This window comes from Lycium barbarum, chromosome 5 (genome assembly GCF_019175385.1).
Source record: "Lycium barbarum isolate Lr01 chromosome 5, ASM1917538v2, whole genome shotgun sequence".
Lineage (NCBI taxonomy): Eukaryota > Viridiplantae > Streptophyta > Magnoliopsida > Solanales > Solanaceae > Lycium > Lycium barbarum.
The window spans coordinates 67,485,996-67,513,608 of NC_083341.1; the positions used below are offsets into that span (position 1 = coordinate 67,485,996).

Genomic DNA, 27,613 nt, shown 5'->3' on the forward strand with positions numbered 1-27,613 from the left:
AAGCAAAAATAGGTTTTGGGGCCTCAAAAAAAGTTATTGATCAATGAATTAGCTTTCGAGATCATCTTTGCTCACTTAAAACTAAATTTTATACAAGGAGATATGCTCAAAATAGCAACAGCTGATCAGTTCAAAAACGGGATTTAGATACTTACCTCAATCGTCTGAAGTTGTTTGTGGGTCAACCAAAACAGGTCTTGATGATTGATTTAGCGGATGAATATTACGAGAGGAGAGAAGCTTTGGGTTTTTATTTTGGTGGAGGAAACAAAATTGGGGGTGGAAGGACAAGAGCCCAAAAAGATATTATATATATATATATATATATATATATATATATATATATATATATATATATATATATATATATATTACTTTTTTAAGGATGACGGAAAAAAAAGATGGTTGACCAAAATATCAAATATCCATTTCTTAATTTACTAATATAATAATAATAGGAGTAGTTTACATAACTACACCATAACACTTCAAACAAGTTCCAAATATCCTCAAATTCAAGTTCAAGAAGTGCGAAATAAAATATATCCCCACTATCAAGATATGGTCAACCGAAAATTCAAGTGTTAGTTTAAAAATTTCGGGGTGTTACAACTCTCTCCCCCTTAAGAAATTTCATCCAGAAATTTACCTTATACCAGTCTTGAAAAGGCAATGCAATCAAGTCTACAGAGAAAAAAAATAGATTTTGAATCATGATAGGATAATGTTTATAATGTCACACCCCGATCTTACTAGGATGTGATGGGCACCCGACCCCATATTCGGAGCCGAGCGAAACGCTGACTCGTATTACATACATAATCTCTTGGACTTCTTAAATCAGACAGAAATGAAATACATAGTAAAGCTTCCTTTCATTGTACTCAATTCAAATAAGATCTATCATCACATGAAACTCGTAACATGAAACACAGTAACACTTCGGCTGGTGGAGCCGCTTACAATACCGACACTCTATACCCACGACTCTGTCTGCAAAGTCTCTAACTTCGAACAAGACATCATAGCATAGTACTCTGACCCGGCAACACTGCAGAGCAAATGGAGCTTGCCAACTCCGCTGGAACATCTTCTATAATAGCTTCTACTCATCTGGGTGTACCTGCGCGGCATGAAACGCAGCCCCCGAAGAATGGGGGTCAGTACGAACAATGTACTGAGTATGTAAGGCATGAATAGTAACATAGTAAGGGATATAAATATGAATAATAACAGAATGGAAATATAGAGCATATCATGAGGTAAAAGAGTAACCTGTACATCTGAGTGCCTCTTAGGGCGGATGTCATGCATGCTTAGCTTTCCTTTGGAAAACATTTCTTGTTCATACATATAGAAAATAGAACATATCATAGCGCCGAACAACGTCGGCTCCCCGACATATGTCCCGCGTCCGGGCATCCCGCGTCCGGGATGATAAGTTACGCCAACTGACCAGGTGGCAATGCGTCTATAGCGCCACATATGTCCCTTTTCCCCATATTCCCCAGATACATATACATATATCATGTCCATGTGTTATATACATATATCATATAAGCAGCATGCATGAGAGCCCAAAGAAAGTCATGTATCCATCGGAGTGACGTAAGGTCGGTAACCTCCGATTACATTATGGAATAACTATGGTCGCTTTCTCACCTTGAAGGAACAATTATTATAAGATGAGTCTAGCAACGAATAACAGCGTACATAAACCGACACCTGAAGACTCAGAAACAAGTTTCGGGTCGATCCGATTTAGTATAAGAAAGTTGAGCGTTTGAAGTACAGAACCTTCCACGAACGTTTCAGAAGCTATTTTTGAAAAATCAAAGCAATAATCATACCAAGTACCTTTAAACATGAAATCATTCGTATCATGGTCGATATAGAAACATTCTCATCCTTGACATCATCAAAGTCATTGTAAAACATATCCATCGTTATTATCGTAAAATCTTACAAAATCATAAACCTCTGTTTTGGTAGAATATGAACACTTTGGAAAAACATTTACGAGATATTGGGAAGAGAATCATGCCTTGGAATCATAAACATCTAACTTTTGAAAAACAAGATATGGAAACAATTATGAAATCATAACATCGGGATCATGCCTTTGAAAGAAAGGGACAAGCCTTAACATACCTGTTCCACGTCCTATTAGCTACGCTTAATTGTCCAAGCTCGTTATCGCTAGTCTACATTCAAAAAGATTGACACAATCATTAGACTCATTATCATATACTTGTCTTAATCCTTCAATTAAATTCACTTATGATCTGTCGAAATTTTGGCAGCATCTCCCCTGTAAATGCACCATCCCCGAGAATCTAACTCGGCCCAAATCATCAATCAACAATCCGAGAATTCAACTCGGCCAAACTATCAACAACAATACCAACAATCGTGACAACAACATCAACAATCAATTCAAGACGCATTCTAACATTAACAACCTTTGTCGTACAATTCAACGACATTTCATTTATATTCAATTCAATTCACATAGCATTCAAAACAACCCAATCAACATACCACTTCACCCAACGCCTTCCAAATTCAACAAGAACAATAACAACCTATTTCCTTCTTTCAAATTCAATCATAACAACCTAACTTACAATCTTCCAAACACATGTCTCACTTCTAAATTCATGAATTATAGTTACAACTTACACATTAGCAATATCATTCTCTTAAATATAAGAAACCATACCAATGCTACACTACCCTCTTCAACAACCCCACAATGATTCCAAATTCACTTCAAGTCATTAAACCTTCATTTTCATCATAGAATCCACAACTACAACAATCAAATACTAAATAAAATTAATTCATCATTTCTACACAAACAACCACTCACACGGCCACAACCATACACATACATATTTCATGAATTCCATCCATTTCTACATACAACAACATACGTAAACCATCCATAACATATATAAAAGAAGATTGAACCTTACCTTCCTTCACTTGTCTTCTTACTTGGCTAGGGTTTATAAATCACCCAAATTAATGCTTGGCTTACTCCAACAACTCCTTCATGTTAATGAGGACCTTCCAATTAGTTGAAATGCTAGAAGAAAATAATTTTTCTTGACCAAATTTTCCATGGCCAAGTTCGGCCAACCCTTGGCCGAATGCCTTTGGGTTTCTTTCCTTCAAGGTTCTTGAATTTTCATGAAGAGTAAGTCTTGCTTGGTAAGCTCTCTCTCTCATATATATATACATACATAGTCCACACAAGACTTGGCCACATGTCCCCACCCTTGGCTTGAGCCAATTCGTCATGAATTGGAGTGGGGACCACTCCACACCACACGGCCAAGAGGAGCTTGGCTAGAACATTCTTGAAATTTTTGTGAAATTCCCATTTTTCCCCTTAGTCTCCCTCAATATTACCATGAACCCTTTTGTGAATTTCCCTTTTTACCCTTAGCCTTTCTCAATATTTCCATACTAATAGTATTCATAAATAATATTTATAACCAACTTGTACATTAAAATAATTTTTGAAAATGGTCTTGCCCTTAACTCACCACGACTACCTCGAAATATCCGAACGTACAAAATACGGGCTATAAACTCGGTTAACAACCTGGTGACCCAAAAGATTTCCGACAAACACATCAAAATAAAATCTCGTAAATATCACACCTCTAGAAAATGCAAGTGATTAGAAACATAATAGTCAGTAGAACATAGATCAACATCCTCATTAGCTCTATTAAAGAGGAGGCCATGTCTTAGTTCCTATAGAAGAGAAGATCACATTGCATTAGGGACATGTACATGATGCATACGAACAATACAACGAAAGTCCTAGAATCACAAACCTAAGCTCTGATACCAAACTTGCAGCACCCCCTTTTTGGGAAGATGCCACTTATCCGCTTTACAACCAAGTGCTTAATCAGAGAATCACCAAACCACAAAATAGTTCAAGATACTAATATTTTAAATACCAAGTGCCAAGAAAGCCTTCGAAGCTTCAAATACCAAGTGTCAAGAAAGCTTTCGAAGCAAAGTCATGAAACGTCATTCAGTTAATTAATTTCGCCCAACACATACGTCATGTCATCACATCAAGCACAATCAAATATCAAGAAGGACAGAAGTCCCTATCAAGAAATGGGTTTTGTGGTCTTAATGAGTTGTAGATATATGTCTTGGGGTTCTATAGAAATTTAAATCACCGCAATATCAATTTCGTACAATAATATATGCCAAAAATACTAACAGTAGCACATGGGGGTTTGTAAAACAGAATCTGGGAAGCACCTTCCCTGTACTGCATCACCTCTTTTGGAGTAAATACAAGCAAAAATAGGTTTTGGGGCCTGAAGAAAAGTTATAGATCTATGAAATAGCTTTCGAGATCATCTTTGCTCACTTAAAACTAAATTTTATACAAGGAGATATGCTGAAAATACCAACAGCTGGCCAGTTCAAAAACGGGATTTAGCAACTTACCTCAATCGTCTGGAGTTGTTTGTGGCTCAACCAAAACAGGTTTTGATGATTGATTTAGAGGATGAATATTATGAGAGGAGCGAAGCTCTGGGGTTTTATTTTGGTTGAGGAAACGAAATTGGGGGTAGAGAGGACAAGAGCCCAAAAAGATATTATATATAATACTTTCTTAAGGATTAAGGAAAAAAAAGGTGGTTGACCAAAATATCAAATATCTATTTCTTAATTTTCAAAGATAATAATAATAGGAGTAGTTTACATAACTACACCATAACACTTCAAAAAAGTTCCAAATATCCTCAAATTCAAGTTCAAGAAGAGCGAAATAAAATATATCCCTACAATCAAGATATGGTCAACCGAAAATTCAAGTGTTAGTTTAAAACATTCGGGGTGTTACAACTCTCTCCCCCTTAAGAAATTTTGTCCAGAAATTTACCTTATACCAGTCTTGAAAAGGCAATGCAATCATGTCTACAGAGAAAAAAAAAATTTGATTCATGAAAGGATAATGTTTAAAAACTCGGTTAACAACCTGGTGACCCAAAATATTTCCGACAAGCACATCAAAATCAAGTCTCGTAAATATCACACCTCTAGAAAATGCAAGTGATGAGAAACATAATAGTTAGTACAACATAGATCAACATCCTCATTAGCTCTACTAAAGAGGAGGCCATGTCTTAGTTCCTATAGAAGAGAAGATCACATTGCATTATGGACATGTACATGATGCATACTAATAATACAACAAAAGTCCTAGAATCACAAGCCTAAGCTCTGATACCAAACTTGTAGAACCCCCTTTTTGGAAAGATGCCACTTACGAATCAAAAGCAAATTTCATACCTCAACGTTCAGAAGAAATTTATTTGGTAAGGTATTCACAATAATTTAATAGTGGAAAGAGGCCCATGTATACAAGTTTCAAAAATGCATACCTAAGTGTGTCACATGGATCACGTACAAGTCCCCAAAAGTACGCAAAATGAACATGCTCATGCAAATGTGATCTTCATCTAAGCTTCCAAATAGCCTACCTCAATTGGCCATCATTAAGTCTTCCTCGGAACATCACATACGATAGTAACAAACTATCGCTAAGCGTAAAGCTTAGTGACACATAACTTAACTAACATTTCATATCAAAAGGAGAAGTAGGCTATGTAAGGAGTACAACAATAAATTTTAGGAATGAGCATATCAAAATCATCATCAAGCACTTAACGGAGGTACCATGATTTCAAGAGAATGAAATATCAAACAAGAACTAAATGAAGGTACAATCCTTTCAAGAGAATAAATATCATATATTAAAAGAATTCAAGATATCAACAAGCTTTCCAAAGCAAATCCCAGAATTTCACCATTTGGTTAATTTAATCGTGAGCTATGAATCAAATATAAGTTCAAGAAGTGAGTTCAAGACATAAGCTTATCCGCTTTACAACCAAGTACTTAATCAGAGAATCACCAAACCACAAAATAGTTCAAGATACTAATATTTCAAATACCAAGTGCCAAGAAAGCCTTCGAAGCGTCAAATACCAAGTGTCAAGAAAGCTTTCGAAGCTAAGTCATGAAACGTCATTCAGTTAGTTAATTTCGCCCAAAACATACGTCATGCCATCACATCAAACACTATCAAATATCAAGAAGGACCGAAGTCCCTATCAAGAAATGGCCTTTGTGGTCTTAATGAATGTTGTAGATATATGTCTTGGGGTTCTATAGAAATTTAAATTACCGTAATATCAATTTCGTACAAAAATATATGCCCAAAATACTAACAGTAGAGCATGGGGGTTTGTAAAACAGAATCTGGGCAACACCTTCTTTGTACTTCATCACCTTTTTTGAGTAAATACAAGCAAAAATAGGTTTTGGGGCCTGAAAAAAAGTTATAGATCTATGAAATAGCTTTCGAGATCATCTTTGCTCACTTAAAACTAAATTGTATACAAGGAGATATGCTGAAAATACCAATAACTGACCAGTTCAAAAACGGGATTTAACAACTTACCTCAATCGTCTGGAGTTATTTGTGGCTCAACCAAAACAGGTCTTGATGATTGATTTAGAGGATGAATATTATGAGAGGAGCGAAGCTTTGGGGTTTTATTTTGGTGGAGGAAATGAAATTGGGGGTGGAGAGGACAAGAGCCCAAAAAGATATTATATATATATATATATATATATATAATACTTTCTTATGGATGAAGGAAAAAATAAAGTGGTTGACCAAAATATCAAATATCCATTCCATTTCTTAATTTACTAAGATGATAATAATATCCAGCCCAATTTCACACCAGAAGGTTCACATGCTGTCTCTGACATCATAATTTAAATATGTGATTCACTATACTAAGTCTCATCAAAGGTAAACCATAACCTACCTGGTCTACCGAACCGCAACAACAACAAGTCATTCTATCGCCTTGCCCTTTCTCTGAAGCTCAAAACCAAAGTAGTCTAAGCATAATCGAATTCTAAATTAGAAATCATGAATAATGATACTAATATTGCTATGATATCAATTAAGTCCAATTTAACCCTAGAAATTGGGAAAACGGGCCCACAAGGGCAAAACAAGAAATTCAAGGGTAAAATACCAAATTGAATCCTAGGTAATCATAACCCCATCATTAATTGTTAATTTAGCTCAAGAATTATCCCCAAATCTGATTTCTAGTAAAAACCCCAAAATTGGGTATGAACCCTAATTCTCCAAATTCGAAATTCAACGTGAAAAGTGAAAGATATATGATTACTAAGCTTAGATTCATCAAGTGTTATCATCAAAATCATCAATTTATCATGTAGGACCCTAAGGGAAAATCTCCCAAAACCCTTCTTCAAATTCCAACTCTAAGGGATTGTAAAAGGGAAGGGGGAATTCTAAGATGATTGTAATTAAGGAAGAGTAAAGGATTGGGCAAGGTTGACCTGCAAGAGTTTCTTCAAATTATCTCCAAGAAAAGTTTCTCTAAGCTCCAATATCGAGATATGAAATAATGAAGGTCAAAGACTTATTTAAGACATGTTCAATGAAATGTCACTGCCCGTCACCGCCACGGCGGTTGGAATGCCACTACGGCGGCTGGGCTACCGCCGTAGCGGTATGGCCTACCACCCCAGCGGACATCACACCACCACAGTGGTGCTGGTGGGGCGGCTCTAGTGCCGCCATTGCGGGCACTAGACACTAGATTCCCCATAAATTTTCTAAGTTTCAATCGAAAATCCAGGTTATTCCCGAAGCCAGGCTCACAACCTAACCACCTAAACCTATACAAAAATATGCTGCGAACGTACTTATGGTCTCAAAATTTTCAACGGAGGTCTCGTTGACCAAGTCAATCACCGGTTCCTACTTCCCATTTCCCATATAAAGTCTCGAAACGCGCCAAAATGCGTTGGGAACCAAAGCAATCATACATACAGGTTCTAAACAACCATCCGGACCTCTCGGAGTTGACGAAACTTGGAAAAAGGTCCATTTGCCCAAAAGTCAACCTCGGGTCAAAAGTGAGTCAATCAATGCTCGGAAGTGGCGAAAGTGCCGAAAGAGCCATAACGACCAAATAGGTCGTTACATCAGAGGATTGCCAAACTCAGGGGCATGCACAAGCCTTTTCAAAGCTACCGTTACAAACACAACGTATCCCTGATGCCAAAGATCCAGAATGACAAAGTCATTAACGACAACCAGAGATATTACTAGCTTCACAAATGATAAGCCCATTCACTCGCTTGAGTTGGATGGCTACTTTATGACTCAACTTTTTATTTTACTAAATACTTTTATCGTTCTCTTTACTTTAACAACTTCACCTTGATCTTACAGAAGTTAACATCAGGTCTTCCAAGACAACCAGATATACGAAGCAACAAGCCCATCCGCTGGCCCAAAGCGAACGGCTATACTATAATTTTACTCTATATCGTGGACATTTGTTCATGCTAACCTGTTCTCAATCTCACAGGAAATATTATATTTGGGTCATCCGCCCTTCAAAGAGATGAACTGGACCGTCACCGAAATGACATATTGATTATACTGGAGTCATCCAGACTCTCTGAACCATTACCTCATTCAAGGCAATGTAATATTATATTTGGGTCATCTGCCATTCGTCCAGACACACCAGACCATCACTTCGTTCGAAGTGACATACATATTATATTTGATTTTCCAGACTATTTAGATCGTCACCTCGAACATATTTGATACAATATTGGGCTGTCACCTCGTTCATTATTATAATATTCATCCAAACTCTCTAGAACATCTCTCGTTCAAGGTGACGTATCTTATTATGTTTGGGTCATCCACGCTTCATCCAGACACACCAGACCGTTATTTCGTTCGATGTGGCATATCTATTATATTTGATTCTCTAGACTATCCAGATCGCCACCTTGTTCGAGGTGACGTATCTTATTTGATACAATGTTGGGTCGTCACCTCGTTCAACGTGACATATTTATTATAATATTCATCCAGACTCTCCGAACCATAATCTCGTTTAAGGTGACGTATCTTATTACATTTGGGTCATCCGCCCTTTATCCAGACATACCAGACCGTCATTTCGTTCGAAGTGACATATCTATTGTATTTCATTCTTCCAGGCTCTCCAAAACGTCACCTCGTTTGAGGTGAGATATCATATTATAGTTGGGACAATGTTGGGCTGTCACCTCGTTCAATGTGACATCTTTGATTCTTTCAGACTCTTCGGACCGTCACCTAATTATTTAGGACAATGTTGGGCTGTCATTTCGTTCAAGTGACATATTATATTCATCTAGACTCGCCAAACTGTCACCTCGTTTGAGGTAAATTATTATTATACTTGGGACGATGTTGAGTTGTCACCTTGTTCAAGTGACATATTATATGTTACACCTTTTAGTTTTATGCATTAAGATTCGTCGTACGTTAGTTGTCTTAATTTTGGACACCGGGTTTGTTCCTTCGAGGATATATGAGGTTAAACATGCTTAACTTGTGCTAATAAGTGTTTAAGTTCATGTTCAGTAAGTTATGGAAGGATTGGAGATTAAGTGAATCGACGAGAATACATCTCGTTGAAGTTCCATTTTAAGATTGAATTATATGGACCGTATCTTGGGGAATACAGACCGTATTTAAGGATTTTAAAAATTTCCAGAGAAGGCAGTTTTGGAGGTGGTATTATACGGCCAACTATATTGACCGTATAATTTTATACGGCCAGGATGTTGGTCGTATAATGTTACATGGCAGAGGATACGAACCATATATATATGATGTTACATCTCGCAAATTTTCGCATCGGTTGTGTCAAAGGTAAACTAGCATAAGCGGGAGAGGCCATAGAACCCTCATAAGGTTAAGGAAGACTTTTAACAAGTGTTAACCAAGTATCTAAGGGTTCCGGGATCAAGCGAATCAAAGAAATTAAGTTTGTTGAAACCTTGGCGGAATTCTGGATAGAAATTTTTGGTCCAACTTGAGGGAGGTATATCGCTCAGCATATAAGGAGTTATTTGTTACACCTTGGAAATTTCCCCCGCTAGCGTACAGTGATTAGGCCAATGAAGGGTATGACGTATATGGTGTTTTGACGAGGGACAACGTCCTTTAGACTGGTATTGAGGTGCTAAATAATTGTTAAGAAGGTTCCATAAGGATCGGTGATCAAACGAAATGACGAGAATAAGACTCAGTGAACTGATGGGTTACACGGTCGATTATACGGACCGTATAACATTATACGGCCGAATAATAGACCGTAAAAGAGTCACAGAATAAGGTTGATGAAGGGAGGATTTTACGGTCAATTATACGGACCGTATAAAATTATACGGCCCGTATAATGTACCGTCAAGTTGACACAGAAAAGGGGTAGTCACTGGAGCAGTTTTACGGTCGATTATATGGACCATATAAATTTATACGGACCGCATAATGATGTCGGGACAGATTTCAATTTTTAAATAAGGACCCAAGTTCATTTTATTTATTTCATCTTCTCTCTCCACGACCCAACATGTCACACCCTAATCTTGATTAGGGCATGATGGGCACCCGACCCTTACTTGGGGCGGAGCGAACCCGCTAACTCTTATTACACACATAATCTCTGTGGACCCTTAAATCAAATAAAAATGAAATACATAGTTTAGGCTTTCAGAAACATTCTTTTCGTCGTTCTCAGTTCAAATAAAATCTGTAATCATATGGAATTCGTAACATAATGCATAATGACACTTCGGCTTGTAGAGCCTCTTACAAGACTGACAACCCACATATATGACTCTGTCTGCAAAGTCTCTAACATCAATCAAGAAATCATAACATATATACTCCGACTCGGCAACACTCCGGAAGAAAATGGAGCTCGCCAATCCCGCTGGATCATCTTCTGACAAAATCTTCTACTTATCTGTATGTACCTGCGTGGCATGAAACGCAGCTCCCGAAGAAAGGGGGTCAGTACGGAATATGTACTGAGCATGTAAGGCATGAAATGTACTAAAGAGGATCATAACCGAAACAGAGATTTACCAGAAACGAACATGACTTTTAAAATCATCACAGCACTTGCCTTTTTAAATGAAAATCATGCATGTTAACGTCGTATATCATATATGCATATAACGTGCCCCAGCCCTCTAATGAGGGATGCGGTGAATAAAATCATGTATGTCAAGATCATGTATCATATACGCATGTAACGTGCCCCGGCCCTCTAGTGAGGGACGCGGTAAATAAAATCATGTATGTCAATATCCTGTGTCATATATGCATGTAACGTGCCCCGGCCCTCTGTTGCGGGTCTCGGTGAATAGAGTCATCATATGCCGTCCTGGCTGCCATTCCCGTATCATCATATCATCATGTACATATACATATAACGTGTCCCGGCTCGCAAGTGAGAGGGACGCGGTGAACAATGCAGTGGAATACGCACGAGAACATGCCCTGGCCCGAGACGCAGTGAAGGACATACTGAGGCTTGCACGAGCAGAGTAGTGAGAAACCATATGCACATAAATCAAGACTCGATAGATACGTACACTTACCGACATTTGAAGGATCATAAACATGTTTCAAGTCAATCCGGTTTAGTATGAGAAAGTTATGGACACTTTTACCACAGAACCTCTACGAACGTTTCCAAAGCAATCCAAGACTATATACAAAAGTTAGAGACATTAATATTTACAGAGCCTTTTTAGGGACATGAACTCTTTATGCTTTACTCGTTATTCAACCATACAATAAACTCAACTATACTGAGCGTACTTATGTCAAGAAGTGAATAAGAATCATAGACAAACTCGGAAACATGTCAAATAGAGCTTCGGAAATCATAGATATGTATCAAAACCATATGAAGTAGCTTATGGAAATCAAGAATATTAGCCATCCTAGTGGCTCTAAGAATAGGAATTTCTTTGGAATCATATATATACATTGTCTACTCTTTTCACAAGGATCATGCCAAAAGAAAGAAAGGGCAAGCCTTACATACCTGTCCCACGTCATATTAGCTACGCTTATTCGTCCAAGCTTGCTAGTCTACATTCAAGAAGACTTACATAATCATTAAATTCATCATCATATACTTGTCTTAGTCCTTCAAATGAATTCATTTATAATCTGCCGAAATTTCGACAGCATTTCCCCTGTAAATACACCATCCCCGAGAATTCAATTCGGCCAAATTATCAACAACGATAACCCGAGAATTCCACTCGGCCAAATTATCAACAATAATCCGAAATCTTTCAAACTTAATAAGGACAACAACAACACATTTCTTTCTTCCAAATTCATGAACTATACCAATAATCTACACATTAACAACTTCGTCAATCAATCCAAAATACATTCTAACGTTAGTAACTCCTTTTACATAATTTGACGACATTTTACTTATATTCAATTCAATCACCACAGCCCAACTTACAATCTTCCAACACATCTCTCGCTTCCAAATTCATGAATTATATCGACAACCTACACATTAACAAATTCATTCTTACAAATATAAGAAACCATACTAATATCACATTAACTTCTTCGACAATCCGCAAACGATTTCCACTTCATTTCAAGCCACTAAATCCTCATTTTACATCATAGAATCTACTACAACAACAATTAAAATACTAGGTAAAATTAGTTCATCACTTCTATACCATACAACACCCACACGGCTTCATTCCAACATATATAATTCCATGAATTTCATCCATTTCTTCATGCTACAACATGCATAAATCATCCCTAACACAATTAAAAGAAGATTGAATACATACCTTTCTCACTCCACTTCTTAACTTGGCTAGGGTTGTAAACTTGCACAAATGAATGGTTTGCTTGCTTCAACAACCACCCCACGTTAATTAGGGCCTTCAAATTAGTTGGAATACTAGAAGAAAATAATTTTTCTTGATCAATTTCCATGGGCCAAATTTTTGGAACCATGGCCGAATGGCCCCTATTTTTTTTCTCCAAGTTTTTCTTCTCCAAGCTTCTTGATTTAAAAGATGAATATGCCTTATTTTGTCATCAATTGTATGTATATATATATATATGGCTTCTACCAACACAAAGTGGACACATGTCCCCTTCTCCCTTTTTCTTGAAGTTTCTCAAAATAAACAAAGATGAATAATTGTCTTGTTCTGTAAGCTTTGGTCCATATATATATATATATATATATATATATATATATATATATATATATATATATATATATATATATATATATATATATCCCCATTAAATAAAAATATGGACATATGCCACACGGCCAAAATGGTCCCTTCAAGATCCTTCTTGAATTGTTTGTGAAATTTCCGTTTTGCCCCTAGCCTTCCATAATATTACCATGAACCACCTTGTCAATTTCCCTTTTTACCCTTAGTCTTTGTCAATATTTCCATACTAATAAACAACTTGTATATTAAAATAACTTTGGAAAATAGTCTCGCCCTTAACTTACCACGACTACCTTGAAATATCCGAATGTACAAAATACGGGATATAACACAACATCTCTCTAGAACTTTCCAAAACTCTTCCAATACAAGAATCCAAGTGAAAATCAAGATCAACAACACCCAAATCCGTGAAATCAAGATTGTGAAATTCATCAAAGTCCATCTACACCAAGAAATTGCAAAGGAAGTGAAGTAGGGTTTTTAGTATAAAGGAGTATTGCTACTCAAGACTTGTTCAACCACCATCTAAGGTAAGTTTCATGACCATCTCATGTTGTTTAAGGTATTGGAAGGTCAAAATACTTGAATTATAGAAAGGCATAGCAAATGGGTCATAAATGGGTAAATAATGCAAGTCGTTGAATGGTAATTGGATTGAATCACTAATGTTGATGTGTTGTGATTATGAATACGTTATAAATGATGTTTATATCACGAAACAAGTATTAAATACGCGAAAACACAATAATGAGTTATAAGGATAAATGTGGGAAAATTGGAGAAAAATGGTGGAATGTCGTAAATATATATATATATATATATATATATATATATGATGGTTGTTGGATGCAATATTGTGGATGGTGTTGTGAACGTTTGGAGTCGATATAGATTATGGCTAAAGTAGTATGGATAAAGGAAGTGCTGCCCAATTTTCTCTAGAAATAGTGACGCATTCCCTTAGTCGATTAACTAACGTCTATACGAATTCTCTCTTGAAGGTAACGATGTGACGTTAAAGGAGAGCAAGTGAACGATAGCTTAGCTAAAAAACAAAGGTATGTGAGGCTAGTCCTTTCCTTCTAATGTTATGAATCCTATAGTATGAATTCCTTTCCTCGTCATGAGTTTGTATGTTCCGGAAAGCTAACAACCTATATCCATAAATGTCTATATAGGATAAGAGATATGATATGACGGTGCCATATTGTTAATGATGCTATTTGTTGCTTACACTCACCTTATATGCTACATCCTTCAAGGTGAGGCAGGATGTCGAAGATTGTTCCATAATGACATCGGGGGATCACGACCTTACGTTACCCTGATAAAGTATAATTGAATTTGAGCCCTATGCATGTACTATGATAAGATAAGCATGTTATGATGATGATATTACTATTACACCGCGCCTATTTGGCCAGGCAGTCACCGCCAAGGCGGGCAGTTATACACCATGGCCAGATGGCATGGGCAGACACCACTAGTGGGCGGCGTGAGATGATACCCCGGACGCGGGAGGCCTGGACGCGGGCTAATGTTATTGATTATCACACCGATCCTATATGGATGGGCAGCTTATACATTATGCATATATGATATACTGATGAGTATGAGTAAGACAGCATGCATTACTTCTATTATAATTGCCAGTCAGATACAGCTATTTCACATTGGTATTTTCTTTACATCATTGTCTTATTTCATCATTTATGCCTCTCATACTCAGTACAATATTCGTACTGACGTCCGTTTTTCTTTGGACGTTGTGTTCATGCCCACAGGTAGACAGGGAGGTGAGCTTGATCCAGATTCTTAGTAGCTGTCAGCTGATTGAGAGCACTCCATTGTTCGGAGGTGCTTATGATTCTTCTTTTGGTATATAAGTACATTTTGGGCATGGCGGAGTCTTGTTCCGTCTATATGTTTAGTATGTCAGTAGAGGCTCGTAGATACGCAGTGTGGGTTAGATGGTCTCACAAGATGCTATTGTGTGTATATATTATTTTGATGACCGAGAGGCAAATGCGTGTAAAGCATTTATGTTTCCATATAAAATATGATTTTCCTACAATTAGTGTATAAAGTTGATAAAAGAGCATTAAGTGAGTAAGATGAGTAGTAGCTCGAGTGGTGCTCGGTGGCCAGTTCCGGGTACCCGTCGCGGCCCCTAGTTAGGTCGTGACATTATTGAATTCACAACCTACATAAATTCAAGTTCAGAGAGTCTTCTTTCCAATTCAATTGACAAATTGCAAATCCGAGAAATACGGCCAAAGTTACAGCGCGTATGAAATTGTATGATTGAAGATACAGACCATATTTATTATACGGCCAGAGATACGACCAGTATAATTCAATGTCGATGAAAATTTTCTGATTTTAGACGTGACGACCCCTCTTCATTTTAAGTCATTCTAGACATAGCCCCAAGTTCAAGAAAGCTCTAGAGACTTCTCCAAACACATTCAAACATTTATCCCAGCATAAATCAAAGATCAAAGTGCTTAGGGTCTCAAAGTGAGGTTGAAGCTTGTCTCTTCTACTTGTAAAAGCTTCAGAGGGTATTTCAAGGTGGAGTTATGTTGGAATTGAAGTGTTTTTGAGGTAAGAATTCCTCTTAGTCTCATGTTTATGAGTTTATGTGGTAAATATGTTAAGATTTTAGGAGAAGAAATTGAAGGAAAAGCTCAAATATAAATTTGATGATATTTTGAGTTGAAAATTAACTTGAGCTATAATTGTTAGCATGTTTTGAGTATAATTTGTTACGAGGGATAATAGTAATGTTGGGGAAGTGTTGTATACAAGTGTATATAAGGTTGCTTAATGGTATATCTTTAGATATGGAGAATTTGAGGCTAAAGGAGATCATATGGAGTTGTCGTGTAAATTGTTGGTTGTGGACCTTGCGGTAATGAATATGAAATAAGGAAAAACTTTCTGTTTCATTTTAGAATTAAGTATCGTTGATATACATGATATACCAGCGCCATCTAAGTTTGTATATGTATTTCTTATTATAGGATTTGCATGCTTGTTGTAAATAGCTTGATTGGTGGGTTGCTTGGACGACTTGACGTATGTAATGTCTATCCTTTCTTTTCTTGGCATGATCCGTAGGTAATTAGCGTTTACCGAATCTAAAAGAAAGAGAATTATTGTTTATAGCTGTCATAGAGGTGTAACAATTAAGATGTGATAATGTATCTGTCACACCCTCGTCTTGATAGGGCATGATGGGCACCCGACTCTCATCAGAGTCGAGCGAACCCTTAAACGTTCGCTTTACCAAAACCTGTCATTTCAAAAACTTTTAAAAACATGGAACTTTTCCAAATAAAGATCATTGTCTTTATACAGATTATGAAAACTTTCAATTAATTACGTACTTCAAATCAACTGAAATCATCTAAAAATACATACTCTTTTAACATATATAAATGATTCGCACTTCTCGACGCCCTATCTACAAGACACTGTCTGCAAAGTCTCTAACATATACAAAATACTATGACATAAGTACTTTGACCCGGCAACACTCCGAACTGAGATGGAGCTCGCCAATCCCGCTGGAACGCCTTTAACAAAGTCTTCTACTCATCTGGGTGTACTTGCGTGGCATGAAACGCAGCCCCCGAAGAAAGGGGTCAGTACGGAATATGTACTGAATATGTAAAGCAGTAACAAATCATAACCATAGCCTAATTTAGGAGAGAAGAAATCACAATCAAACTCAATACCTGCAGCCTTCGCTAGAAGAAGCATAAATGTATACACGAGGTCTCAAAACGATCCTTAAGTAAATAATGCAAACAAACACACAATCTTCAAGCAAATGATGCAATCTAACACACGTGTCGCTTCCGACATGCTAACCAAATAGTCCCTTCGGACGGCCGCTTCCGGCGTAGCAATGATGGCCCCTTCGGGTAGCCGCTTCAGGCTTGATAACAATGATGGCCCCTTCGGGTAGCCGCTTCCGGCATAATAATAATGATGGCCCCTTCGGGCAGCCGCTTCCGGCATAATAATAATGATGGCCCCTTCGGGCATGCCGCTTCCGGCATAATAATAATGATGGCCCCTTCGGGCAGCCGCTTCCGGCATAATAATAATGATGGCCCCTTCGGGCATGCCGCTTCCGGCATAATAATAATGATGGCCCCTTCGGGCATGTCGCTTCCGGCATAATAATGATAATGATGATGTCGTGCATGTATGTAAATATGAAAATGCATGAAAATCTTTGAAAACCATCGAAAGACTCCCTTCGGAGCAGCTTTAGTTTCAAACGGGAACTTCTTCCCTTTCTCTTAGTCACGTCATGAAATCATCCAATAGCTTAGGCTCGAAAATCTCGCACCCCCTTCGGAGTGGTTTTGAAAGTCTAAATAGTAAAATCTCGCACCCCCTTCGGAGTGATTTTGAAAGTCTAAATAGTAAAATCTCGCACCCCCTTCGGAGTGGTTTTGAAAATCTAACCTTATGTTTCCTTTAGTATAAAACTGATTTTTTTTTCCCGAAATTATTAGTAAAACCATATGCACAACTCAATTGGCATAACATAAACTGAGGCCATATGTTATATAGCACGCTCAGACATAAGCTGAGGCTATAGCACACTCAGGGATCAGCTGAGGCCATAGCACACCCGGACTTAAGCCGAGGCCATATGTGATATAGCACGCTCAGTCACGTCATGAAATCATTTAGAAAAAAACTATTATGGACGTCATGTATGAAATCAAACCCTTTTCATTTGTCTCCTTCGAGACTCACAAATTTAAATGTAAAATGCATAGGTAAGAGAAAGACCTTATGAATGTCCCTTTCGGGATTTAGACGGCATTATGAAGTCGCACAACTTGAGGATGCCCCTTCGGGCTTAAGAGGTCAAAGAACTCAGGATATCCTACATCTAGGAATGGATTCATTATGGATATCGTACGCTACGTTTCCAAAACAATCTGAGTTAGCATATGAAAGTTAGGAACGTTATTCATTATAGAAACCTCTACGAACATTTCCAAAACAATCCGAGACCATCCACGAAAGTTAGGGACATTACTACTTACAGAACTCTTTAAAAGAAAACAAGAACTCTTTATGCTTTGCTCGTTATTCAATCATATGATAATCTCGACTATACTAAGCATACTCACATCAAGAAGTGAATAAGAATCATTAACAAGCTCGGAATCAAGAATAGAGTTACCCTAAGATAAGTATCACAGCTTACTTAGCTCTAGGACATGCCAAAAGAAAGAAAAGGTAAGCTTTACATACCTGTCCCACGTCCAATTAGCCACGCTTATTCGTCCAAACTTGCTAGTCTACATTCAAGAGAATTGACATAATCATTAGACTCATCGACATATGCTTGTCTTAGTCCTTCAAATGAATTCATTTATATTCTGCCAAAATTTCAGCAGCATTTCCCCTGTAAATACACCATCCCCGAGAATCTAACTCGGCCAATTTATCAACAACAAATCCGAGAATTCAACTTGGCCAAATTATCAACAACAATACCAACAATCATATCTCCAACTTCAACAATTATTTCAAATACATTCTAACACTAGCAATCCTTTTTACACAATTCGACGGCATTCCTTTTATATTCAATTCAACAACACATAGTCAAGCTAACATCAATGATTTCACATTCAAGTATTAATCCGGAATCATTCTAACATGATTCAAGAACACTTCAAACAATCCACATAATATTCCAAACAACCCAATCAACATACTACTTCACCCGAAACCTTCCAAATTCAACAAGAACAATAACAACCTATTTCCTTCTTTCAAATTCATAAACTACACCAACAATCTACATTAGCAACTTCATTCTCATAATTACAATAAATCATGCTAAAATCACATTAACTTCTACAACACCCACAAACAATTTCAATGCCAACTTGAACCATTAAATCTTCATTTGCATCATAGAATCCATAACAACAACAATTAAAGACACTAAATAAAATTAGTTCATCACTTCTTACCAACACACCTCTATTCGGCCACCCACATAACATCCATATTTCATGAATTTCATCCACTTTTACGTACTACAACATACATAATCATCCATAACATATAAGAAGAGGATTAATCCTTACCTTTTTTCTTTGACTTCTCACTTAGCTAGGATTTGTAGCTTGCAAGAATGAATACTTTACTTGCTCCAATGACTACTTCACTTTGCTAGGGACCCTTCAATTAGTAGAAATGCTAGGAGAAAATATTTCTTTGGTTAAGATTTTTGGGACTCTTCTTCTCCTTTGCCATGGCCGAATGGCCCCTTTGGTTTTTGTCTCTCCAACTTTCTCGAGTCTTCTAAGGGATAAGAGATGATAAAATGAGTTCCATAAGTCATCTTTTGGACTATTTATTTAGCTTCCATGTGGGCTTTAGCCCACCCAACTTGGACGGCCCACTTGGCCTTTTCAAGAACATTATATTTTTTTTTTGTTTTGGAATCCATGAAAAATTATTTCTCCAATTTTCAAATTTACCCTTAGCCTTCCTCCATATTTTCTATGAGCCATCTTGCGAATTTCCCTTTTTGCCCCTAGCCTTTCCTAATATTTCCACATCAAAATTTTCATAAGCAACTTGTGTGCTAACAAGGTCAAAATATAGCCTTGTCCTTCAATTCCCGCAATTATCTTGAATTATCCGAACGCCCAAAAATACGGGATATAACAGTATCTTCCAAGGGATTTCTATCCGCTCCTTAGTACATTGTTAATAGAAGAGTCAGAAAGATACATGTTGACATCTCCATATATTTCAGCTTATCCATGATATACAACATGCTATTCATATATATTATTTAGCCTGGCCACTTGGTCAGTCAGATATTTTCTTTAGCCTGGACACTTGGTTAGTGAGACAGATATGCCTGGCCTATGGGTCAGTGAGACAGATTGCCTGGCCGACGGGTCAGCGAGACAAATTGCCTGGCCAACGGATCAGCGAGACATTTTCTTTAGCTTGGCCACTAGGTCAGTGAGATATATATATATATATATATATATATATATATATATATATATATATTGTATTTCACATGGGTCAGATCAGGTGAGATATTTCAGGGTATTCCTTGACCTCCAGATTATATTGTTTAGTTCAGTTTCAGTTATTCTATTGCCCTAAATACTTGGTACATTATTCGTATTGACATCCTTTTATTTGTGGACGTTGCGTTCATGCTCGCAGGTAGACAGGGAGACGGTTCAGACCCTTAGGCTGATTTCTCAATGCTTGTACAAGAGCACTTCACTTGTTTCGGAGTTACAGTCCAGTTGGTATGGTTTTGTGTGTACAGACTGGTATGGCGGGGTCCTGTCCTGTCCTTATTATGTTATGCACTCCAGTAGAGGCTGGTAGACAGATATGCACAGTCAGATGTTCCATGAACTTCTCGGTCTATGTTTTGTTATATTATCGTTTTGGTAGCCTTGTCGGCTTGTATACTTGGGATCCTCTTGATGACGTACGTATATTATCTTTTGGGCTTGTGTTCCATAAAACTTATGGTATTTATGAGTTAGTACTATGGCCCACTCAGGAATGGATATGAGATGCATGTATATTTAGTGGTGCTCGGGAGGGTAGCTCCGGGTGCCCGTCATGGTCCTCCGGTTGGGTCACGACATTATATCTTCCAGATTCGCCAGACCGTCACCTTGTTCAAGGTGGCTTATTATTATATTTGGGACAATGTTGGGCCGTCACCTCATACAATATGACATCTCTATTATTTTCATCCAGACGCGTTAGACTGTCACTTCATTCTAAGTGACGCATTATTTTGGATCGTCACCTCTTTCAGTGTGGCATATTAAACCAAGTTTACGCAGTTTATATTTACATTTATGTTACATTTGTTACTAACAATTTTATTTTAGATTTTTGCAATACATCAACATTTAATTTAGGTCGTCTACCTTTAAAGAGACATGTTGGGCCTTCAGCTCATTCAAAGTGGCATACTACATCAGACTTGGGTCATCCGCCTTTAAAAGAGACATGTTGGGTCGTCACCTCGTTAAAAGTGGCATGCAACATCAGACTTGGGTCATCACCGCGTTCAAAGTGACATTTAGTTTTGTTTGTCTGCCTTTAAAGAGACACGTTGGGTCGTCACCTTGTTCAAAGTGGCATACTACATCAAACTTGGGTCGTCCGCCTTTAAAGAGATATATTGGGCCGTCACCTCTTTCAAAGTGACACACTATTTTTGATCGTTACCTCTTTTAGAGTGATATGTCAACCAAGGTTTGGACAGTTTATGTTTAAGCATATATTACTAACAATTTTATATCAGATTTGGGTCGCCCGCCCTTAAAGAGACATGTTGAGCCGCCACCTAGTTCAAAGTGGCATATCGCATGTTAAGTTGGATCATCATCTCCTTTAGTGTGGCACATTAAAAAAGGTTTGCGTAGTTTGTATTCACGCTTATATTGCTTTTCTACTAACAATTTTATCCCAGAGACACGTTGGGTCGACACCTTGTTCAAAGTGACACAGTTATATCTGATTGTTACCTCTTTCAAGAGTAGTACATTAAATTGGATCGTCACCTCCTTCAGTGTGGCATATCATGCCAGGTTTGCACAGGTTATATTTGAAAATATATTGCACTTGCTACTAACCATTTTATCTCATATTTTGTGGTATACAAAACCGAACTACACAAAAAAATAACATCACAATGTGAAACTCTTACTTAGTTAGCGAACTGGGGCAAACTGCAGAAGAGGGGCTCAAACTCTTCGGGCTAGAGTCGAGGACCTACCTTTCACCAGATTCAAACTACACCCCTGTAAGAAGGCATGTATATTACTCGTGAAAAGGTCACTTGACCATTATTAAAGTTTCGCATCCAGTATAATTTTCAAGTCTATACTGGAGCACTTTCACTCTTTTTTCAAATCCAGATGACGATGAACTCGAGTTATCTGAAATTATGTCCGTGTGAAGACTTAATTATGAGTGTGAAGCATGCCACATTCATAAGTAAGGAATTGCAAGCCCCTTTTCATACTCTGATTTACTTGTCATATATCTCAGACCAAAGGCTACTTCCGCATAAGGAAATACCCTTTTCCACATATCGAGTCGAACTACATGCGGCTTGATTTCGGATACCGGGAATATGTAGGCGAACTCAATACCAGAGCTCAACCGTAATCCGAACTCCACCCAATCATGTTCCAAAATCCAGTCTCTCAGTATTACTCAAAATTTGTGTCATTTAAAAAAAAAATGAATTGGTGGTCGGACAAAATCAGCTTAGCCAAATTTCCTTGCACAGGGTTGCCTTCGTCATCTCTGGACAACGAAGGGCCAGTTGTTAACACTCAATTTTGGCCCTCCACATTTTTTATTAACTAGTTAAACTTCTTGAATTTCAAACAGAGTGAAGTACGTACTCATAAAACTCAAAAATATTTCTAAATTGTTCTAGTGCTATATTGCCATTTCATATGGCAAAATATCTTAATATATATAATTTATATATTTTAAATATTAATTATGTTCAAAATAAATTTACTTACTTCAAATTGTGAATTTTAAGTCATTAACGAGTTAATTGATACAATTAGCTTATTTTCACAAATAATATTTTACTTTGTTAGATCAAGAAGCTTGATTAACTAATTAAATTTTTCACCTTAATTTTTGGTCGAATCATTTTAATTTGGTCATTTTGTTAACGAAGAAGCTGTATTTTAAATCCCAAATTGGCCATATTGGTAAAAACCCATCATCTCCCTATTTACTACTATTAAATTTGAATCCAACAAATCCTATTCTACTTCAGCCAAACAATAACCCCAGTACCCCCCCCCCCCCCCCCAATTAATTCTCTTAAATCACCTAGGACCCCTTAATCCATTATTTTCCCCTTTTCCCAAACCAATAGCAAACCCAAACCAACCAAGCTCAGACACTGGCCTCATTTGTTTGCACTTATTGGAGGTCTGAATCTGAATGGTTCAGACCTCAAGCCATTAAGTGCATTTGTTTGCATTAAGATCTTAGCACTTATTGGGTCTGAATAGGTCTTAATCATTAAGATCTTGAACCAAGTCTTAATATTATTAAGAGGTATTTTTGTATGGAACTTTTTTATCACCAGCTCCAACCCCAACCCCAACGTCAACCCCACCCCCACGCACTCTCCACTCCAACCCCACCCCTACTCATTCTCCACTCCAACCCCACCCCACCACCCACCCACCCTCCCCTCCAACCCCCACTACCTCCTGCCCCTACCCCACCACCAACCACAATCCCACCCCACACCACCCACCCCACTTCCCACCACCAACCCCAACCCCACTCCCCACCAACTCTGCCCCCACTACATCTCACCCCTCACCCCAACCACCCACTCACCCCTCCACCCCCACTACAAAACATCTCCACCATTACTAGAGAACATAAATGTTTCATTTTTTTTTTATCAAATAATATTTTTTTTTATTAAATTTGTATTTATTTTCTACTATTTAGTTACTTTTTAATTTGAATTGTATATTTATTATGTTTAAATAAATACATTATGCACATTCAGATATTGAAAAACAAACAGTCTTAATCATTCAGTGTTCAGACCTAGAGACAACATCTTAATCATTTAGATGTGCATTCAGATTCAGACGTCTTAATCTTAATGAAAACAAATGAGGCCTAAATCCCTTTGATCTCACGAACCAGCACTCAAGCCTGGCAACTCTAACGGTGACCAGACCATACTAAAATTCCATTAGCTTTCCTCCATGGCAGTCAATGTTCGCCCATTTTGGGCAAACATTTACTGAGAGTTTGTCTCAATCTCCCTTTCCAGCTAATTTCAAACAGTAAGGTCCATTTCTCTCGTTTTTGTTTTCCCTTTTGTTTTCTCAGAGATTCAATTTCAAACTGAGACTTCAAATTTTCTTCAAAATTGAGTTGAACTCCAGATTTGGAGTCCGTCTCACATCGATTTTATTGTTCAAAACCCAGCCATATAGGGTTCTATAAATAGAGCCCCAACCGTCATTCCCAGACAACGGGGGACACCCCTAAAAAATCCAACACTCATTTTCTCACTTTTAATATTTCTTCACTGGCTCAAAGTGAAGTGTTCAAATCTTTGGTGAAATTCAAGGTCCAATTTCGACTCTTGTCGCCTCAGTCGCTGCTCCACAACAGGTAATTCTCCTTCTCTTTAATTTATTTTTCTTTAGTTCTGTTTCTATATGCTTTATATGTATAGTTCAGTTTCCTGTTTTAATTCCAACATTTTTAGTTATGGTTTATTTGTTTAGTTTCAGCATGAATTAATCTTGTTCCATAGTTGTTTTAGCTGAATCTTGGCCTTTTTTCTGTGAAGCACGAATAGTTTATGGATTTTCTTAATACTCCATATATGTTTAAAATGAGTTTAGTTTAACTGGAAAAACTTATTCCAAAGATTATGGGCTGTCGATCATGTAGTAGTTTGAACCAGAATGTGTTATTTTCTTGTTTAACATAGAAGATCATCCTCTCCCTGTTTTGTTGCATAAAATGACATTCTCTTTGCCAAAATTGACATATTTGTTGTATGTACATACCTAGGCTCAGTCATAAATAGAGAATTTTGAATCCTATTCATTCACATAACTATTGGTTCCTTTCATTGTTTCGGGATTAGCTTGGATCTGTTAAGAGTTCACTATGATTGGCTTAGTCTTTTTTTTTAGATTGTTGATTGTAGGTCCTAATTCAGTCCTCAAATGATTTCACAAGTATCAATCCTACTCTTCGTTTTATTTCTTTGCTTAAAACTGATTTAAGACATAAATTAAAGGGTTCACTAGTTAAGTATTAGCATAAGGTTTAAGAGGATTTCTCCACTAATTAAGTTTTGCAAAAGTAAATCGCAAAACAGTGAAGATCTTCAACTTCACTCCTTTTAAAAGTGATTCAATCCACGTTTTAAAAGCATGTCATGATAAGTTTGAGGAGCCAACGATTAATGGCATTTACGTAAAGCTTGTTATATTCCCTCAAACTTTAGTTTGTTCAAAATGATTGCAGTAGATTAATCCTTGGCTTTAGTTCTTGTGCTAAGTATTTAGAGTTATTTTATTTTTTCGTACTTTGTCTTCCAGGAATTCAGATGTTTAACATCCAAGTCTTTAGCTAAGCAACCATCTTAAATATATGTAATCAATTATGAATTGTGGTGTGTCTGAATTTGCCTTTCTATTCTCTTCATGGTTGTCAGTTAGCTAAGAGTGGCTTAGAAATTGTCATCTTCTTTACTTTTAGCGATGTTTTGTTTCTCTTGGAATGTGTGGCTCAAATAAATTTTCCCAAAGCTCTTTCTTGCTAAATCATAGAGCTCAAATAATTTATAGTTTGATTAGTCAAGTTTAAGCCATATTTGTTCACTCTTTAAATGATATTGAGAATTTGAGTTGACATGCCCACCTATTTGCTAATCTGAGCAATGAGTTGTCTTTCTCCTGTTGCAAAATAAAGTCTTCTCTTATTTTCTTCTTAACTCAAGGTGTTTTAGTAATAACAGTTGATTAGATTCAATCTTCACATATTTCTTTCTTTCTAAAAATTCTTAAGTATGGATTTAAGTTGGTTTGTTGGTCCTTTTGAGTTCCAGATGTGAGTTACTCCATTTGTAAGCTTGAACTTTAGTTTAATTAAGTTTCATGGTACTCAAACCTTAAATCACGAGCAATCCTTGTTTATTGGTGTATGTTTTAACGCTTGCTTGCATGTCTCTGGAAATTAGATTTTCTCGCCTCAATTATTGTAATAAGTAATTGTTGAATATTCCTTTCGACATTATAGTTTTGTTGATTAGAATACTAATCCATCTTTCTTTCCATTTTTGTGCATGACCACCGAATCCATTGGACTTATTTGACCCCCATTGCATTATGTGTTGGGCTGGAAGTCCAACATAATACATTTTTTTTGCACGGATTGCCCTTCTTTTGGGGTGGTCTTTAAATTTTTCCCCTCATATTTGTGGTTTTTAAATTTTGCCCTTCGCTTGGATACCTGAGGTTCTGGGTTCGAACCCCCGCTCAGGCATAAAATAAAAAAATAATTTCGCAAGGCAAGGCTGGAGGAGTGTATGCCGGATCCGGCATAAAGTCCTTAGGGAAAAACTAAAGTTATGCCAGAGGGGGCATAACTTTTCCTCAAGGCATAGTTTAGTTATGCCTTATGGGGCAAAACTTTTCCTTAAGGAACTATGCCTTATGGGGCAGACTTTTAATTAAGGCATAACCAAAAGTATGCCCCATAAGGCAGAACTTTTTCTTAAGGTATAGACTTTGTCTTATAAGACAAACTTTTAGTTATGCCTTAAGGAAAAATTCCGCCTTATGTGGCATACTATAAAAGTTTTCCCATTAAAAGTATGCCCCCACCGGCATAAACTTGTGAAGGAATAACCAAAGTTATGCCGGACCCGGTATACTTATGCCGGACCCGGTATACTTATGCCGGACCTGGCATACTTATGCCAAGTCTGCCCATAAGGCATAAGTATGCCGGGTCCGGCATAAGTTTGGTAATTTCTTAACAAGTTTATGTCGGTGGGGGCATACTCTTAATGGGCAAACTTTTATGCCGGACCCGGCATAAATTTGTGAAGGAATTACCAAAGTTATGCCAGACCCAACATACTTATGCCACGTCTGCCCATAAGGCATAAGTATGCCGGGTCCAGCATAACTTTGGTAATTCCTTCACAAGTGTATGCTGATGGGGGCATAGCGAAATTTAAACTCTGCCTTGCGATTTTTTTTTAAAATTTTGACTGTGTGGGGGTTCGAACCTGGAACCCATTGGGTTTAGCCGAAGGGCAAAATTTAATGATTTCAAATATGATGGGCAAAATTTAAAGACCACCCCAAAAGAAGGGCAATTTTGCCAATTGCCCAACATAATATCCTCATCGAGTCAACCCAGCCGAGCCTTAGAACAATGGTCCAGCAGCCCGTTAGTGTCAAAAGTAGCGGCAGTCGTGGGCTAAAGGCCCAATTAGTTAATACTTTCTCTACTTTATTTTGTTTGCTTATTTTGGTTGTAGTACATGAATAACTTTTTACTTTGTTTTCCTTTTAACCAGATGTTTATTGTTACATCCTGTGTTTCATGTGTTAGAAAGCCTGCAAGTTAAAAGGCGCAAGTAGGGGAAAGTGAGGTTACCCCCAAGCTTATAGGTGGTTAGGATGAAGACCTGAAATTATTTGAGACTCGAAAGTGGAATGATGGTGATTGGAAATAATATTTTGTGTGTACCAAAAGGGGCTATGGACTAGTGCTATGTCACATGATCATGACAAAGAGTATATGAAAT

General features: G+C 37.4%; 1 long non-coding RNA gene across 3 annotated transcripts in view; it reads right to left on the reverse strand.

Annotated features, from left to right (window-relative positions):
• Positions 1–685: 685 nt before the first annotated feature.
• Positions 686–27,613, reverse strand: part of LOC132640927 (uncharacterized) — a 31,333-nt gene continuing 4,405 nt past the window's right edge. For 2 of the 3 annotated variants that reach the window (XR_009582499.1, XR_009582498.1), the window contains 2 exons: positions 18,505–18,551; positions 16,546–16,919 (listed from right to left, as the gene is read on the reverse strand). This is a non-coding gene — a long non-coding RNA (uncharacterized LOC132640927). Of the gene's footprint in view, positions 1,124–16,545; positions 16,920–18,504; positions 18,552–27,613 lie in introns of those variants that run through there. The other variant, XR_009582500.1, reaches the window with a different exon arrangement.